General features: G+C 37.5%; 1 long non-coding RNA gene across 1 annotated transcript in view; it reads left to right on the top strand.

The window, feature by feature from the left end:
- The window catches only part of LOC138154706 (uncharacterized), a 55,339-nt gene extending 40,181 nt beyond the window's left edge, over window positions 1-15,158 (top strand). The window contains exon 3 of the long non-coding RNA XR_011166666.1: window positions 14,429-15,158. This is a non-coding gene — a long non-coding RNA (uncharacterized lncRNA). The remainder of the gene's footprint in view (window positions 1-14,428) is intronic.
- Window positions 15,159-15,552: the final 394 nt, after the last annotated feature.

Here is a 15,552-nt window from a genome sequence, read left to right on the forward strand (position 1 = left end):
AGAAGAAGAAGAAGAAGAAGAAGAAGAAGAAGAAGAAGAAGAAGAAGAAGAAGAAGAAGAAGAAGTAGTAGTAGTAGTAGTAGTAGAAGTTAGGACTATTATTTGAAATAATTGTACAAGTCAACCACAAAAATATTGGAGAATCTAGAAACCAGATCTATGAATGCTACCAATGAATCTTCTAGAACAATCAGAACAAATGGAAAATCCAATTAATGGAAGATATTTTCATGTTGCTAGATACTTCTCACCTGGAGTCACTGATTTTCATTGAAGTGACTCTCTGCAGTCTTCCTTGGAAGCTGGTCCTGGAACTAGTCCATAGTGTATAATCATTAGGTTTCTGAACTGCAGTGCTCTTTTTAAATGGAAACAAACATGTCCTAATGTACACTTTGGAGAGAATCTTCCATGTTTTGTTTTCAATGAGAACATGCAGAAAGAGGCAAGAACCTTGACTTTAGCTTCCTGATTTTTTTTATCAAAGGAGCTGAGATTCCTTAGTTCTTCTCTGTTAGCATGCTTAATGTACTTAGAAAGAAAATGACACAAAGTATTCAAAGTGCAAGAAGAAAACCTCAACTACATGAAGTGAAACTGGACACCTCCAGTATAGTCCATACATGATAAAGAATATAATTCTTATAAATTACAATGCATATTTCATATGTAAAGTTTTCTTAAAGTCAGTCTTCCAAGTTTTCTAGTTTTTGCTATCTAATAGAGGGATAGTGCATTTATTCAGTTCTTACTATATATCAGACACTGCGCTAAAATTTGGGGATACAGAAATAAAGAAAACATAACACTCCTTGCCATAAAGAAGTTACATTCTAATAGTGGAAGACAAATAAAGAGGAGCTAGGAAAGCAGGGGCTTGGGGAGGGATGAAGGTTATCCATATAGGGGTGAGCAGCTGGAATGGAGGAAGAACAGATGGGACAGTGAGCAGAAAGTGAATTGAGCAGCCTAACTGGGGCTTTGCAGGATGTGCCAGCTTCAGGCAAGGATTCACCAATCAAAGCGTGCTGAATATATGTATTTTGAAATTTTAATTGATGTATTCTCTTTTTATATTATCAACCTTTACAGGTTATTCCCACTTTATAAGAATTCTCTTGTAGCAAAGGAAGTAACTAAATAAAATTAATAATACAATGATCTCTTCTGAATGTGTATGCAACATTCTACACGTGTAGACCCTCTATACTTCTCTATTTTTAATTGATTTTTATTAATAGAAACATTTTTTTTCTCCTTCTCCCTTACCCTATCAGGGAAAAAAGAGAAGAGAAAAATAAATTCCTTTCAACAAATATGTTTAAGAAAGCAAAATAAACTCCTCATCAGCTATAGATGTATATACCTATATACATGTATGTGCGTAGATATCTGCACACATGTATTACACATGTATTTTATATGTGTATATGTATATATAATTTTTGAACCCTAAATGTAATTGTGTGCTTCATAATCAGTCTTATGGAATCATGAACAGTCATTGTATTGATCACAGTTTTTGCAGCTTTCAAAGTTGTTTATCTTTACAGTCTTGTTATTATATACCTTTTCCTCCTGGTTCTTCTAATTTCATTCTTGTTCTTCTATTAAAATCCAATTCTAAGTTTTTATTGTGGTATGAAGTTTTCTATGACTCTGCTACCAGTTGAAAAGCTCTATAGGTTTCTACTATGAAGCTGAAAAGGATTTCCAGTATGAATCAGATGATGAATTTGATGTCTGTTGTCTGAGAACTAGCCTAGCTAAGTTTGGAGAGACTCATCACCCAGTTGGCTGCAAGGTGACTCATTATTCAGTCACAGGAACTCTTGAAATTCATTCACAAAATTGGAGAGGTGTGATCTGAATCGATGTATCATTCATATCAATGAAATAACCTATATTTAGCTATTAAAGCAATATTGCCTAGATGTCTCATGAGACCAAATGCTAGGGGATAAAGTTAAGAACTGCAATTAGATAGGTTGAAGGACTTTGCCAGCATGATTTTTTAAAATGAAGTTTGTATGATGATTCTTCTTCCTGGTTTCCCCCAAGAAGTTAGCCTGAAAACAACAGAAAAGAATAATTTTAACACATTTCTTGTTTACAATAAAGAATTCTGACTCTTAGAATTCATCTGACTGACCATTTGTTTAAAATAATGTTTTATTGCTGTCATTTTTGGAAATGCCCACCCTTACCCCTGAAATTGAGCCTTTCCTTGTGACAAAAAAAGGTAAATTAAAACAATACCATAACAATGCTACATTCTACCTTACTAGTTCCCTACTTTTGTGCTGAGAGGTAAAGACTACATTTCATTATTTATTATTCTGTGTCACGTTGGACTTTTGAATTAGAGTATAATTTTCTTTTAAGTTTGATCATCAATTGTTTCCATATCAAAGAAATTAAAATTTTTTCCATATCCTTTTAATAATAATTCACACTTATAGTGTCTTAATGTTTGCTACATTCTTTCCTCACAACAATCCTGAAAGTAATTGCCATCATCATCTTAGTTGACATTTATATAGCTCCTTAAGGCTTGCAAAGAGCTTTACATATATCATCTCATTTGATCCTTCCAGCAACGTTGTAATACTGGCTTTATGATTGCCATAGCAACTGTGAAGAAAGTGTAGCAAGAAGTTAAGGATCTAACTTAAGTTACATATTGTCAGGGGTTGGATTTGAACTCACATTTCTGCTGGCTTTAGGTCCAGACTAAGAATTATTTTCCTTCATCTTTAACAGATGAAGATGTTGAGACTATGAGAAATTAAGTGGCTTCGTTAATATAAGGTATGCCAGTGGCAGCAGTGAGATGTGAATCCCAGTCTTTTGATATAGGTCCAATAATTTTGCCATTGCATCATGCTTCCTGATACTTATCATCATTGATGTGCTATAGATACATAGAATTTCAGATTTAGAATTCCCCTCAGTGATAATTTGTCCCAACGCCTCCATTTTACAGGTGACAAAACAAATCTGGAGAAGCAAAATGAGTTTTCCAAGGTTATGGGAAAGTTACCAAACTTATGAATGGCAGAGCTAGGAACTAGAAATTCAGGTTTTTTGATTTCCTGGGGAGTACTGAGGTAGAATGGATTCATCACATATCAGTGTCACCACGAGAGGAATCATCATATAGAAGCATGTATTACGTGACTCTATGTGATAGCTGGAAGTGAAATTCTGATACAGCATGATGTCTATCCTTAAGAAGCTAACAATTTTGAATGATGGATGAAAGATTGATAGGGCACTAAGGCAAGACTTAAGACCTTAGCCCCAGTCCTCTCTGCTTATAACTAGCTAACTAAAAACATAGCTGAGGAGTGTAGTAGATAGAGGACCAGGCCTGGAGTTACTAAGACCTAAGTTCAAGTCTAGCCTCAGACTCTTACTAGCTTTGTGACTCTGGGCAAGTTACTTAATCCTTGGTTTCCTCATGTATAAAATGAGTAGGAGTAGGAAATGGCATATCATTTCAGTATCTTTGCTAAGAACACTCAAAATGGGGACAAGAAGAGTTGGACATGACTGAAATGACTTAACAATAACAAAATTTACTAGCTGTGTGACCTTGGATGGGGAAGTTTAGACCCTGTTTTCTTCTATTTTCTCATCTGTAAAATAGAAATAGATAATAATAGCACCTCCTTCCAAGAGCTGTTGTGAGGGCAAAATGAGATATTTGTAAAGCACTATGCAAACTTTACGTCACATATAAATGGTAGTTATTATTGTTGTCACTAAGGCCCTTTCCAGCTCTGACATTCTATGAGTTTGTGAAGTTTTCTTGTTGGGTTTGAGAACTGAAGTACAATTTGTATTAGGTGAACATCTATGCTTTTGGGATCGCTTTGGATTTAGCTCACATTTAATTGAGCATTGTAAATTCACGTACATTAGGAAACATTGACCTAATAAAGCTCTTACATGTTACTTTGGTGTGAAATCTCAGGTTTTCTATTTGCAGATACTGACTCCTAGTTTCTGGGTTTCCATCAAATCTATATAATAAACCATACTGATTTGACCCACAAAAAACTCAAGAGCCTAGAAAAGGTTTAAGAAGTGGCATGAGTTAGAAACATACTTATAAGGGTTAGTTAGAAACATACATATACTGAGACCTCCATCATGGGCACTGAGACAACAAGGTCATGAAATTAGACACATTAGCCACAACGGACCTCAGAGGCCACCTGGGATTCATCTGACCAAACCAGTTGGATGTTCTTCAAGCTCAAAAACAGCATGGTTCCCAAACCCTTATTGAAACTTTCTTATTTCTGACTTGGAAATCACCATCTTAGTAACATAGACTTACAGAATCATAGTAGTCCCCAACTCTTCACTCTTCCCCATTCTAAAGATTCATTGAGTTGTTAAGTCTTGAGGATTCTACCTTCACCACATCATTGGCATTTTCCTCCTCACTCACATAATCATCATTCTAGTTCATGCCCTCATGGGCATTCACCTTGACTATCTCAACTGCTTTTTAATAGGTATCCCTTAAATAAAAAAGCATTTGTTATGTATTTACTAAAAGCATGGCCCTAAGCTTTGAGGATGAAAAATAGAAAAGTGAGAAAGTCTCTGCTCTCAAAGAGCTCATATTATCATAGGGGAGATTCTGTGTATGTATGTATGTATGTATCTATCTAAAAGTTTTGAACTACAAGTCAGATGGAAAGGTCTCTTGGGCCTTAGGGTACAGCAGCAAAGCAGATGGTAATGCCTCTTCTTTTTTTTAAACTAAATTTTATGTTTATTTTTAGTTTATATCATTCATTTCCACAAGATTTTTAGTTAAAAATTTTTTTCCACAATTTTCCCCTACCCACCACCCCCAGCGATACCACTGAATATCCTCTCCCCCAATCTGCTCTCTCCCATATCTTACCCATCCCCCTCTGACTTTCCAGTAGGGCACAGTGGATCTCTATGCTCCAGTGCCTGTATATCTTATTTCCCAGTTACATGTAAAATAATAATAATATATATTTTAAACATTTGATTTTAAAACTTTGAATTCCAAATACTTTCCCTTCCTCCTTCATCACTCACCCTTATTGGGAAGATAAGCAATTCAGTATAGGTTGTACAAGTGTAGCTATGCAAAACATTTCCATAGTGGATGTATTGTGAAAGACTGACTATATTTCCCTCCATCCTATCCCACCCCAAACTTGTTCTATTCTCTACTTTGATTCTGTCTCTTTTCAAAAGTGGGTGCTTCCAACTTCTCTCCCCACCCCCAGCCTGCCCTCCCTTCCATCATCCCCCCTCACATCCCCTTCCTAACTCTCTTGTAGGGTGAGATACCCTATTTAGTATGTATGTTATTCCCTCCATAAGCCAAATTTAATGAGAATAAGGTTGACTCATTCCCTTTTGCTTTCCTGTTCTTCCCCTCCACTATAACAGTTTTCCCTTGCCTCTTTTATATGGGTAATTTACCCCATTCTGTCTCTCCCCATCTCCTCTCATTATATTCCTCTCTCACCTCTTAATCTCACCTTTTAAGTATCATCCCTTCCTATTAAATTGGTCCTGTGCTTCTGTCTATGTATACCTGTACACAGATATACACATACTCACATATGTATTCATTCACCCATATACCCTCCTATATATATATATATATATATATATATATATGTATATATATTTCTACTCCCTTTAACTATTCTCATACTGAGAAAAGTTTCATAAGTTACAATTATCATTTTTCCATGTAGTAATGTAAATAGTTCAACTTCAATAAGTTCCTTATGATTTCTTTTCCCTGTTTATCTTCTCATGCTTCTCTTGCTTCTTGTATCTGAATGTCAAATTTTCTATTCAACTATGGTTTTTTCATCAAGAATTCTTGAAAGTCCTCTGTTCCATTGAATGACCATATTTTTTCCCTGAAGCATGATACTCAGTTTTGCTGGGTAGGTGATTCTTGGTTTTAATCCCATCTCCTTTGACCTCTTGAATATCATATTTCAAGCCCTTTGATCCCTCAGTATAGAAGCTGCCAGATCCTGTGTTATCCTGATTGTGTTTCCACAATATTCAAATTGTTTCTTCCTGGTTGCTTGTAATATTTTTTTCCTTGATCTGGGAATTCCAGAACCTGGCTATAATATTCCTAGGAGTTTCCTTTTTGGGATCTTTTTAAGGAGGTGATTGGTGGATTCTTTCAATCTATATTTTGCCCTCTGGTTCTAAAACAACAGGGCAGTTTTCCTTGAGAATTTCTTGAAGGATTATTTCTAGGTTCTTTTTTTGATCATGGCTTTCAGGAAGTCCAATAATTTTTAAATTATCTCTCCTGGATCTATTTTCTAGGTCAGTGTTTTTTTCCAATGAGATATTTCACATTGCCTTCTAATTTTTTTATTTGTTTGGATCTGTTTAATAGTTTCCTGATTTCTCATAAAGTCACTAGCTTCCATTTGCTCCAATCTAATTCTTAAGGAATGATTCTCTTTAGTGAGCTTTTGAGATTCTTTTTCCATCTGGCAAATTCGGCTTTTTAAGGCATTCTTCTCCTCATTGCCTATTTGAGCTTCTTTTACCATTTGAGTTAGTCTATTTTTTAAGTTGTTATTTTCTTCAGTCAGGTTGTGGACACTCATTTCATAAATTTCTTGCATCATTCTCATTTCTCTTCCCAGTTTTTCCTCCACTTCTCTTATTTGGTTTTCAAAATGCTTCTTAAAGTCCTCTATGGCCTGTAACCAGCTCATATTTTTCTTGGAAGCTTTTGGTGCAGGAGCTCGGACTTCCATGTCTTCCTCCTGTTCCATTCTTTGATCCTTTTTGTCCCCAAAATAGGAGTGCAAAGTTGGATTACTGTGCTTGCTTTGCTTCCTTTGCTTGCTCATGTTGTCACTCAATTACTTGGCTTTTGAGGTTTTTTCGCCACAGTAGAACTCTGCTTCCAGAGAGGGGAGCTTTGTCTGTCCCATATTGCTGGGGTTTTCTCAGATGGCAGAGCTATTAGTTGGGGGCCCTCTCAGAAACCTCCACTGGCTCTAGCATACTGGTCATGCATCTCAGGACCTCCATGCTAGACCTCAATCCAGATCCAAGCAGGTTAAAGCAAGAGCAATTACACCTTAGACTGGTCCCTCTACAATCTGCATGCCAGGAGCTCTGAAGCAGCCACGCAGTGGTGGCTGCATGGCCGCCAGGTCTCAGTGGCTTTTAGCCCTGGGGGCAAAGGCTGGACCACTCTCCCAGACTCCTGGTTTGCAAAGTCCACACTGCACTGACCTCTCACTTTGTCCTTAGCATCTATGAGTTGATAATTCTGGAAACCACCAGAGCTGGTTTATCTGAAGTTCCTCCAACTCTGGCTGGTTGTGGGTGCCCTGAGGCTAAAACCCATGGCTCATGCAGGCCTGGACTGGGTTTCCAGCATGCTGTGTTGGCCTCTTCCTACTGGCCTGCCAGGCTTTCAGTAGGAGGTTGGCTTCTCTGTGTCATTTTGTGGGTTCTTTAGCTCAAACGTTTGTTTAGAGTAATTTTTTACATGAATTGGTAATGCCTCTTCTTTAATGTCACTTCCACAGATAAAACTATATCAAGGTCTACTAATGATGATGATGATACTTAGTATTTACATAGTGCTTTAAGATTTGCAAAGTACTTTTCCTATGCTACTTATTTGATATTCACAATAACCCTGGGGAGTAGGTACCATCGTTATCCCCATTTTGCAGATGAGGAAACAGGTAGACAGAGGTTAATTCATCCACCCAGGAACACACAGCTAGTAAGTGTCTGAGATGGGATTTGGATTCAGGTGCTCCTGATTCTATGTCCAGTGCACCATGTACAAATCATCTGACTGATATTAAATCATTTGAGCAAGAAGCATTTGCCAGACTCTTTTTTCCCCAGATTATGGTAGTAGGTACTGCTACTCCCAAAGTTCTTGGATCGAAGGTGCTGAGATCTTTATTTTTCATTCTGAAGGGAGTTGTTGTTGTTTTGACTTGCCATGTACCTTCCACCTCCTGTTTCTCCATTACTTTATCTTTCTGCTTCAGAGTGACTGACTCGCCTGTCTTGATGGTGATAATTGGTGAGCAGTTGGTGGGGATGGTGGTCCTTTCTTCACAGAAGTTCCTCTCCTCTCTTTTCTCCTCTCCTCTTCACTCCCATCCCCTCTTCTCCCTTACCTGAGAGTATTCTCCTCAAAGGAAGGCAAATTTTGGTGGCTGGAGCCAACCTTGATATTTTGGAGTTTAGTGGCTAGATTTCTTTCTTAAAGACTATGCCTGAAACCCAGTTCACTCTAGCTCTCATTGACTGGCCAAAGATAGGTTGCTGCCTAAGTACCATTTAATGGTTATTTTTTGGATCCTGATGACTGAATTGAATGTAAATACTAATTGTTTCTCTTTTGGTCAGAAACAACTCTGAGTGTCTCCCCATCCCAGTTTTATTTGATTTTTTTTATTAAAGAGGCCAGCCATTGGTCCAATTCTTAAACAGCCCTAATCACTGAATGGGTGGTGCCTCAGTCCAAGTGAGAACTGGGACAGACCTTAGCTTAAAAAGGCCAGGGGCTCCCACTAAATCCTGGCCCATCTTTAGTTGTTTTGATCTATATTTGGTCACTGGACCCAGATGGCTCTGGAGGGGAAAGTGAGGCTGGTGACTTTGCACAGCCCTCCCTCACTATGATCCAATTAATTTGCAAGCCCTGGCATCATCTTCCTGATGTCATAATCCTTTTTGAGAATGAAGGACAAACCACACACATACCTGTCACACTACATAGCTGCCAAAGTGATAATCCTAAAGTGCAGGTTTTATCATGTCACAAACTCCCTATTATCTCTAAGATCAAACACAAACTCCTGTGTGTGACATTTAAATCTGATCTCAGCCAACCTTTCCAGGTTGGTTTTTATACATCACTTCCCTTTTTGTCTACTTGCTGGCCTTCATACATGACAATCTATCTCCCATCCCTATGCCTTTGTAAGGCTGTCCTTCATATCTAGAGAGTACTGCCTTCTTCTTTTTGCCTCATAGAATCCTTAGCTTCTTTGTAAACTCAGCTCTAGTGACAATCTCTGGAGGTTTTTCTTCTGACTTATTCCAGATATTAGTTACTCCATCATATTGAATTTATTTTGTATAATATTTTATACATATTAATTTATATGTATATATATGTTTGTAAAGTGTTTTGCAAACCTTAAAGTGCTATATAAATATTAATTATTGTGATTATTAACATTAACATTGGTTTAGCCAGGGGCAGGTTCATGTGGCCTCAATGGGACATGTCCCCACCCCTGGCTCTAGTCTCTAATCTGAAGTTGTTCACAGCTTGGCTAACTTGGATTTCACTGAAGGAGTGAAAAAGCAATACAGTGTTGTGGAAAGTGCATGGAACTAGGAGTCAAATTTTAGTATCAGCTTTGCCATTCACAGATGTATGGTGCTGACTTTTTAATATATGAGCAGTTTGGTTGCTGAAAGGGGCAGAAAATATCATTTGCATAAACAAAAAGAAATAAATCAGCTGGTGAAGGATACAAATATTGGATGCCAATTTGATAGGTGGACTTTTTTGTGCTTGAAAGGGTCAGGAAAAGAAATTTGGCTTAATAAAAACTGCCAAAGTCTATGTGTAAAGAAAGAGTTTTCACATAAGCTGTGAATAATTGGGTTTCCAAAGGGTATGGAAAGTATACTATACAATAAATGAAAAGATTTAATTCACCTTGTAAATGATGAAAGGTACTGCTTCATTAGTATGTGAACAGTTGGGTGGTTGAAAGGCAAAGAAAGGAACTTTTGTTTATTAAAGATTTACAAAATGTAAGTGTGAATAAAATTTTCAAAGACATAGATTATTGAAGAGTATCTTTTTGAGGACTTTGGAATGATTGAATCTCCAGAGGATTATTGCCCTGTAGATTATTTTTATTTGTAATTGTTTTTAAGACAGCTTAAAACTCACAGAAGGAGAATTCACATAACTCCTTGGAGACTATGATTGAACAAGGACTGATGGTTTTATATCTAACAGAAAAGGATTTTCATGGCATCAGGGAGAGAGTGATAGAATCAGGAATATCTGAGTTCAAATCCTGATGTATGGACTTACTAGCTATATGACCCTGGGCAAGTTATAACAATTAGATTGTGAGCTCCTTGAGGGCAGGGACTGTTTTTGCTTTTTTTGATAACTAACCCAAGTGCTTAGCACAGTGCCCAGCACATAGGAAACATTAATAAATCATCTATCTATCTATTATCTATCTAATAAATGCTTGCTGATTTGACTTGTTGACTTAAGCTCCCTGTGCTTCAGTTTCCTCATCCATCAAATGAAGAAAATAATAGGAACTCATGGGGTTGTTATGAGGATCAGATGAGACAATACATGGAAAGTACTTTGCAAACTTTAAGGCACTATGTAAGTATAACATACATACAAATGTATATGCGATATGTATATGTATGTATGTAAAGTAAGGTGAAGGTAAATCAGTGAGTACCATTAAGCTGTGATCTAAGCCACTGAAAGTAGTAAAGAATGAGTAAAAATTGGATAACTTGAAGAACTTAAAGAGTGGATCTGGAAATAGAATAATCATTAGACTGTTGAAAAGCTAGCTGTGTTGGAACTTTCTGAAGAAACCAGAAGCAGGGATAGTCAGATGACAAGAAGACTTCAGTTGTTACTTGATTATTTGGATAAAGGCAGAAGCCTATTAGCAGACAGCTGTTTTACTTATTGGTTCTGTGTCTACTATAGTTTGAGAGGTGAATACTATCAAAAGTACCTGTTGCTCTCTGCTACTCTTTCAGGTTCCACAGGGAAAAGCAGAGGGAGAAAGACATGTTATGCTCTAGGAAGCTATGCTGTTAAAAGTCATTTCAGTCCTGTCCAACCCGTCATGACCCCATTTTGGGGTGTTTTTGGAAGAGATACTGGAGTAGCTTGCCATTTCCTTCTCCAACTCATTTTACTGATGAAGAAACTGAGGCAAATAGGATTAAGTGATTTGGTCAGTGTCACACAGCTAGTAAATATCTGAAGCTGAATTTGCACTCTTGAAGAAGAGGAATCTTCCTTATTCCAAGCACAGTGCTCTATCCTCTGCACCACTTAGCTGCCCACTGGGGGCTGTGGTGAGATCTAATTGAAAGATATAGAATCCTGGTGAGTGGAGACCTGTCTGGGCTTGTTTGCATTACCCAGGGAGAGCTAGACTAATAAGCTCTGCAGTTCTGTGGTTTTAAAGGAGCTTGTAGCTTCTTTAGTAGCCTAACACTTTCCTTAACACCTCTTTAAAAGTGGCTGTAAGTCAAAAGATTTGTCAATGCTTCATCAGTTTGAGAGTAGAAAAGGATTTGTTCAATAGGAGAGTTGTGAGAGCCAGAAGAAGAACAGTTAGAAGAGAAGTAACTTTGTTTGGGGCAAATATTTCTGTATGTACCCATGACATCAAGGAGAACTGAAGTTTGGAGTTTGGAGTTATCTGGAACACATGGGCTTTCCTTGGTCATATGTTCCATGGCCATGTTTCTATAAGCATGTGCCCACTCTTCTCCACAGATACTGAGTTGGGTCATAGAGGTTAGCTCAGGTTTATTAATGGACTGTGATGTATTTATTATTCTGGCATTTATGTGTCTGTGATTTTTTTGCTTTATTGTTATTTAAATGGTTGTGCTTAAGATCTAATATATGCATGGTGAATGGCTGAGGCTTTATTTAAATGAAGGTGCACTGATGGGTACTAGGGAGCTACAGTGATGAGCAGAAGAATGTATTTCCCTTCAGCAGGGTTAGCTCTAGCCTCCGGAGAGAGCTTAAGTATCGTCTCATGTTGGTGGTCTTTCTCTAGGAACCCAGGTCTGATAGTGTGGTTGCAGGCTGGGGTGGATGAGCCAGGCCAGAGAGTAGGTGTAAGAATGCTTGCCTCCCAGACTGGCCCCCCCATTTCAATAAGTTATTCCATCTCTCTGAATTTCAGTTGCTTTTTCTATAAAATAGGGACAGTCTAATTTGACAGTTTTGTTGTGAAGATCAAGTGAGAAAAACATATAAGAAAGAGCTTTGAAGAGTCTGAAATGCCAAAAAGAAATAGTAGGCCTGATTATCTTTGGTGTTCTACACAGCAGCAACAAAGGTATGCTTTCTAATAGACTGTCTAGAAGGAAGAACCATTCAGACTTCTACATTCTTAAAAAGAAAAAAGCTAGGAGACTTATTTTCTGACAAAAATGCAGAACAACTTCCCCCCCTTCCCTAGGGAATTTTAACTGCGAATTTGGCTTGCAACTTCAGCAGGAGGGATAAATAGCACATCTCCTTATACTGGAGGCAAAAGACTGACATTTTGAAGTGCAGGTTTCTGCCAAGATCCTTAATGAATTAACAAGGCATCTGACACACATAGAAGTGTTGGAAGGGGCTGAACTTTGGAGCACCGGACAGTTTTACTTTGAAAGCTTAGACTTAGTTCTGCTTTAGGGAAATTTTTGATATTTGGGTTCAATGTAGGTTCTATCCTCCAGGCTTGGAACCTTTGGAATGTCAGAACAGGACCAATTAGATTAATGATAAGATTGATCCTGGAAATAATATATTCTTTCAACAGTTCTGAGAGATAACGTTGGCTTTTGAATACTAGATCAGTGAGGACATTGAAGTTAGGAAATGTCAGTTTCCCAACCACCATTAGCCAGATCAGGGTGAGCCCTAGACCAAGACATTCTGTGCCTTGACTTTTTCACAAATGATAAAATGATCATTAAATTTGCCTCTTATGGGGTGTGGGGGGGAATTAAACTCTGTTGTGAAGTGTTTTGGCCTCTTTGAAATAAGAGCCTACAGAAATGTAGAATGATATTAGACCATCAGAAATGATTATCCAATGCCTTTAGTGTTAATGAAGTTTTAAAATGATTAATTCATACATGAAAAGAGGTCACCAGAATATGTCTTATGTAGTATAGTAAGACTTAGAAAGAGCCAAAGCAAGTTGTCCCTATGGCCTAGGCAATGTTTGAAAATTGTGACCCCAGTTAGTGACAAGTCTATTCACCAGAGGCTTTGAGCCTCCATTGAAACACATTCACTTGAATTTGGGATGGGGGTTGGTAAGAAGGAGTCTAGAACTGAGACTTTATTGATGGAGGCAAATTCCCTACTGGGATGCAGGCGGGAATTACTTACTATTGCAGATTGCAATTCACTTGTGATTTATAGTGTGAAGCATCAAGAGGTTTAAGTGATTTGTCTGTAGTCATTCAGCTAGTAGGTATCAAAGAAAGGATTTCTCCTCAGATTTTCCTGACTCCAAGGCTGGCTGTCTATCCACTACACTACTTTTATCAAAAAATAAGTAAATATTCCAGGGAGAGTGGAGTTTATGGTATTTCAGTTATGAACATTTATTAAAAAGTGATGTTAAAAAGTATTTTGTTTTTTTATATGACTATAAATTGTTTTGATTTCTTCATTGTTGCACAAAATAATGAGGTGCAAAGTGAGAAGAACCAAGAGAATGTTTTATATAGTAACAACAACATAGTTTTAAGAACCATGAGTGACTAGGTCATTTTGACTATCATAAGTACTCAAATTAAGTACAAACGACCTACAAAGGAAGACTCTGTCTACATTCAGAGAAAGAACTGATAAATTGAAGTATGTATAGAATGGTTTTCAATATACATATATATAGCATGTGTATATATGTGTATGTGTGTATACATATATATAAACATATATGTATATATATTTATCTAATAGCCATTTCTAGAGTAGGGGGTTGTAATAGCAAGCAAAGTAGTACTTTGCTGCTTTTTTCGGCTACAAGTGCCTTTGAGTCTAGCCTTTGATTGTATCAAGAGTCTTTGTTGGAAACAGTATATACTCTGAGGCCCTTAATAGGCTTAAGGGCATTTGAAGACCTTCCCTGGCCTTAAGAGGCCTAATACATGGAGCCAACAGTGGGAGGAGCTTGCTGAAAGAGCAGAACAGGAAGGAGCAGAGCAAAGTTCAAGTGGAGCTGGAAGCAAGCAGAACTAAGCAAGAGAATGTTTGTTATGTCAGCACTCTTGTTCTACCTGTGCTGATGTTGCTTTGTCAGACAGAAGCCTTCTGTCCGTTGAAAGAGGATTTTACGACTATTACAAAAGTCCAGAAATGGGACTTTACTACTGTTACAGAAGTCCTGAAAGGGGACTTTATTGTTGATTTGTGTTTGATTTCTCAGACAGAAGCCTTGTCTATTGATTTGTGCTACTTTGTCAGACAGAAAATGAATTATGATAGTGTCAGAAATGTGCATAAATATTGTTGTAACTCTGTTAAGCTTAATATGTGTAAATATTGTTCTCATTCTGTTAAGCTTTGTCTTTCTAGAAAAAGAAACTTCAAAGGGCTTGGAGTGGAGTATTCCCTGTAAGCTGAGAAATAGAACCATAGTGGAGAGCTGCCTACATGTGAATCAAGGCAAGAACTGGGAGCAGTCAGCCCATGGTGGAGGAGCTGTGGGGTTTGGAAGCCAGCCTTGAGTCAAGACGAAAGGGGACTTTACTTGGCTACTCTGTATTGACTGATGAGATTGTGACTTACTGTGACCTAGGGGTGGGTGGTATTTGTACTTTCTGCCACCCCTTAAGGGTGATTGGAAGCCAGCATGGAGTCCAGATGAAAGAGGACTTTACTTGGATACTGTGTATAGATTGAAGAGATTGTGACTTACTGAATGATAATTTTGTTTAAGATTATGTGGCCACCTTAGTAATAAGCTGTTATGTTATATTTTTGTGAATGTTGTTCTTTAGTTTCTTGAATGTTTTGCTTTAGTTTATTGCTGAATAAATAGAGAATTCACTATACTATGCAATTACATCTTTAAAGTTACTCACAGCAGCAGTCCTTGGGAGAGTTACTTGTGATTGGTTTTACAGGGGAAGAGGAAAGAAAAAAAAGATACATGATAACTTTATTATATATTTAAGAGGAATGACAAGTTGTACAGAACAGATTTGCAGTTCCATGCAAAATCATCTTTTTTTCCCAATTTTACTATATTATGGAAATGATTGTGTTATTTCTTAAGTTCAGAATAAAAAAAAAATAAAAAGCATTCCTTGTTGTACCTCTCTATATGTTTTATCTTAGGTGGCCTCTTACCATCCCTATTCCTATCCTTGGCCCTAAGATTAGCCCTCTCTTCCATTTAGACTTTTAGCAGCTTCAACCAAACCAGAAACCAGAAAGGTTAATAGCTGAATGAAAAAATCCTATCACAAAGCTTATAGACTTTAAGCTTTGGTCTATTCTCAAGACACCCCTAATGTGGCATAGTCAGCCCTTAACGAACTAACAAAATTTCAAGTTAAAAGTTTGTCTTTGTCACTGGCCAATTTTTTCTCTTTTCTCACCTTCTAGTGTCCTATTTCCTTTGCCTTCCAAGTTCAATTACTTCATGTTGTTCTGGTGGCCCAAGGCCCCTGAAGGTGGTGCCCCAATTTATAATT

Source organism: Petaurus breviceps, unplaced genomic scaffold, assembly GCF_028583685.1.
Source record: "Petaurus breviceps papuanus isolate PSGF00001 unplaced genomic scaffold, PetGlider_PUasm1.0 91133, whole genome shotgun sequence".
Taxonomy (NCBI): Eukaryota; Metazoa; Chordata; class Mammalia; order Diprotodontia; family Petauridae; genus Petaurus; species Petaurus breviceps.